The sequence below is a fragment of the Amblyomma maculatum genome, chromosome 11 (assembly GCF_055883805.1).
Source record: "Amblyomma maculatum isolate TAMU_Amacu chromosome 11, ASM5588380v1, whole genome shotgun sequence".
NCBI classification, from domain to species: Eukaryota; Metazoa; Arthropoda; class Arachnida; order Ixodida; family Ixodidae; genus Amblyomma; species Amblyomma maculatum.
Window position 1 is genome coordinate 18900300 of NC_139354.1, and position 4407 is coordinate 18904706.

Sequence of the window (4407 nt, forward strand, 5' to 3'; positions counted from 1 at the left end):
TGAAATAAAGCGATGGTAGCACAGAGACTTCGGCGCAAGTCTTCCTTGTAAACGTCGCTTTAACGATCTTGTTTGATGCAGCGCATAGGTGGTGTCACTAGTATTGTCACGATGACATCCGCACTCTGTAACATTTTGACAGCAAAATCCGCCTTTTCACAGGGCCGCTCTGCGCATGCGCGACTCTCCTTTGGTTGAAAACAAACCACCAACCCCAGCTGCGCATGTGCAATTCATGGCCTCCGCGATTGGCGCAGCTGGTGTTGATCTCGGAAGCCATGTGCAGTTAATATTCGTGACAGGCGTATGCGCCAGATGGCGGTAGCCGTGAAGAACACTCATCGCCATTTCGCTGGCATTCATTCATTCATAAACCTTTATTCATGAGGATGACCTCAGGTCTAGAGGGGAAGGGGGTGGGTTAGGTGAGGTTGAGGGCGCCAGACTCCGACATGACGTCTAGCTGCGTCCCCTAAGGATGTTTTCAACTACTCCCAGAGGGCGCCACATTTTGTGAAAACTGCGGATTGTGCGCCGTGCGAATGGCATCCTACGCATGAAAACTGCCTCGTTCACTTCAACGGAAGGTGGCGAGAGAGCGTGCAGATTTGCAAGCTTTGTGGTAACATGAGCCGCCTGCGACAGCGCCTGGGTCGGTCGTCGTGAATATATCGTTTTGTTTTCGGCGAGGTTCACAGCTTCCAGAGTTTACACAGAGAGGGGGCGACATAGACGTGGTTCCGGATCCGCGGCAATTTAATGCTTCGCGGCTCTGATGAACCCCTCAGGGCTATGACCCTTACAGTAATCCTTATTTCGAAAATTCATATACATGCTTCAAGCTGGACGAAGTAGGAAGGCTACCGCATTCACTACTGTCGCTCAAGGTGAGGTACTATCCCCTAGGCCCCACACTCCACCGCTCAGCAGGTATGTCCTCTTCATACAAAGTGTCCCGCCCCGGTTTTAGAGAGCATTTAAATCCGATTTCATAACCATAAACTAACACACAATTTTTGCACACTACTATAAGGCCAGAAAAAGGCAAAATGGCGAAGGTAAGCTCTCCACGGCAGGATCGGTGCTGTACAGGCATGACACGCGCAAATCGCGCTGTCCTGCATACAGAAGGAAGAGGTAACCAAGCAGAAAAGGTCCCTCACCCAGAGGTGGCACTTATGGCGTCCACTGTACTTGCGAGGCTTTGCTGCGTACTGAAGGAACAGATGGCTGCACTGCCGCTGTTCAGCGCAAAGGTAGCTGCGAACAAAGCGGACAGTAATGCGCTGCTCAGTAATGTGTGTTCTCGCAGATGTATGTCCTCGAAAAACCGTCGTTACCTAACGTCTCAAGACTTAAAGAGGCAAGCCAAACCACCCCATATTGAAAGCCTTCAAAAGTACAAAAAGCTAAGGCGTTTGTTTGCGGGCAAAACTTCCTTGATCGTTACACGTCGGTAACGTCTTAAATCTGCCGAAGGTAAGATCAATTCTACTACTCGCCCCACAATGACGTAGGAGCGGCACGAATGCTGCAATAGTTCCACTACACGGCCTAAACGAAATTCCCTAGTACACTCGCAATGTTTCTAGAAAACTGAACACGAAATGGAAGGTAAATGCAGCACACACAAGGGAGCTACCAAGAATTATCTCTCATTCTGATTGTAACGTCTTGCAATTTTTGTCGTGTTCAGGGAGACATAAGTCTAATGTAACGACTGCGCTTCTCACTTTCAAGTGTATGACTCCACTTCAGAGGTTTATTATTCAGTCGGCCATGTACGAATTAGGGTCCCGGAACTGAGAGGTCTAGTTTTCAATTCTCCTCTAAGCTTTTAGGATACTCTATTAGCCGCTGAGCGGGGTGAATCGTGAAATTTTGGCGATAACCTCAGGTACTCGCTATATTTGCATTATGAAAGATGGCGAACTGAAAACGGAATCAGGCAAGGCGCGTGAAGTGAGGCATTGAAGCTAGCCTGCCTCGTTTAAGGTAGTTTGCCTCGCTGTCGCCTGGTATGAAACACGGGCTGCTATCCTTGGAAGGGTGGGACAGAGTGGGAGGTTGGAGTATGAGCTTGAAAGGAACCAAATAAGTAAATCCTTGTCGCTGTACGTTGGAATAGGAATAAACCATGAACACACACCAACATCCGGCCAGCAGAAGCTCCTTGACTTCCGGTATTTCGACTACTTCCGGGTGCAGCGGCGGGAAGAAGCAGTGGATGAGTTCGTCCACTGACATGCGTGCGAAGCGGACGCAGCTCATCAGCTCCTTGGCGTATGCAGACCGTGCAGTGTAGTCCGCATGCAGCCACACCAGCGAAGCGAGGAAAACGGGTATCTCACTGCGGAAAAGCAGAATCAATCAATCAATCAATCAATCAATCAATCAATCAATCAATCAATCAATCAATCAATCAATCAATCAATCAATCAATCAATCAATCAATCAATCAATCAATCAATCAATCAATCAATGCGTTTAATGGTCGGCTTAGTTTATAGGAGATAACGTCCCAAGCGACTCAGACTCTGAGGACGCCGTAATGGAGGGCTCTGGATTATTTCAATTAAGTGCGCGTTTACATTGTACTTCGCCTCTACCGAAACGCGGTTGCCACGGGGAAATCGAACCCGGGGTTTAGTAGTTGAGAGCTCTAACCACTGATGCACCACGACGGGGCTGGTCGAGTAATATGGCTGCATATGCAACCGAGAACACAGGTTGAAGGGAAAGCATATGACGTCACAAGTGTAATCATTTCAACTTTTTATTTGAATGTTTACATATCCCGATGTAGGGCATAAGGGGGCAACGGAGACAATAAGCAATAACGGAATCGCACCAAAGTTTAAAGAGAAACTTAGAGGCACTGCAGAAACTGCACTGGGAGAGTGCGAAAGCATTAGCATTGCCTCGAAGTTGACTCCTATACGACGGATTTCTGCATCTATTTACCAGCATTCTTCGATATCCGCTATCATCACGCGATGATGCATATTTTTTTTTGAGACAGACATCGGTGTGTCGTGCCATTCAGGGCATAGTTTGAAGCAACCTTCTAATTGACTGGCGGTGTGACGTCATCAAACAACTGACGTCATTGGTTGTGACGTCACATATCCTATCAGTCATCGAATTATGGTTCCGCATGACCCACGATGTCACAAGACTCAACTTATGGAATTTACTCAGTGACGTCATCAAACTGCTGGCGTCACATACCATGGCGGCATCAACTCATGATGTCGCCTGACTCAACACTTTTTAGGACTCTATGGCGTCATATGGAATCACCAGATACCAACTTCTGGGGACACATTTCGCGAACAGATTTGCGGAGACGATGTTGTGAACATAGACATCTAATGTTTTGGCATTAATAACAGGTGCAAGAGAATCGTGGAAAAACTGCGCGAATCAACGCACGTTGGAAGTCCGCAACAGTAACGCCCTAAAGACGAGAACAAAGTCACACAGAAAAAAAAAACAACACACAAGATACACATAACTTTACGTTATGGAAATTTGATTATAAATGCTAAAAAGCAACTCATCACATAGCGTGGTACTCACATAAAAAAAACAAAAACCTTGCTCGCCCCCGGGAGGGCTCGAACCTCCAACCTTTCGGTTAACAGCCGAACGCGCTAGCCGATTGCGCCACGGAGGCAGGGACGCCAACGGAGTTTTAACATGCTTTGAAATTCCTGGTCTTGGAAGGATTTCCCCTTCGCGTTAAGGGGTTTTACGTTCAAAAGTGACTCAGCCTATCTGGGACGCTGTAGTGAAGGGCTGGATAAAATTTTGACCACTTGATGTTCTGGAATGTGCATGCATCACATAGTACACGGGAGCCTTGAGTCTCGCTACCACATGAACGCGTTCGCCGTGGCGGGATGCGAACCCGGGTACCCTGGCTCAGTAGTCAAGCGAAATATTTAATGAGCCACGACAGCGGGGCTCTTCTCAGCTTTAGTTATTCTAAAAATTACTGTTATTTCGAACATATTTGGTTATGCAGGCAAGCCAATGTTTCGAAGTGGTGATATTAGGTTTGGTTCGATTTTATGGGGTTTGACGTTCCAAAGTGACTCAGGCTGTGAGAGACGTCGTAGTGGAGGGCTCCGGAAATTTTGACCACGTGGTTTTTTTTAACGTACTCTGACTTCGCACACCACATGGGAGCCTTGCCTTTTGCCTCCATCTAAAAGCGGCCTCCGCGGCCAGGATTCGATCCGTGTTCTAGGGTTTAGAAGTCGAGCGCCCTGACCCTGATTCACCGTACTGGGCGGTGATTTAAGAGTGTTTATGTAAAATGTAAGGATATGTTATATAATTAGAGCACATTTTTCGTTCAGGTGTACATGACGCTGGGTTTCAATACTTGATTTTTCCTTC

At 47.3% G+C, this 4407-nt stretch overlaps 1 non-coding gene across 1 annotated transcript; it reads right to left on the reverse strand.

The window, feature by feature from the left end:
- Window positions 1-3605: 3605 nt before the first annotated feature.
- On the reverse strand, window positions 3606-3679 carry TRNAN-GUU (transfer RNA asparagine (anticodon GUU)). Its single transcript has one exon. It is a non-coding gene; the product is annotated as a tRNA-Asn (tRNA).
- Between the last annotated feature and the right edge of the window lie 728 nt (window positions 3680-4407).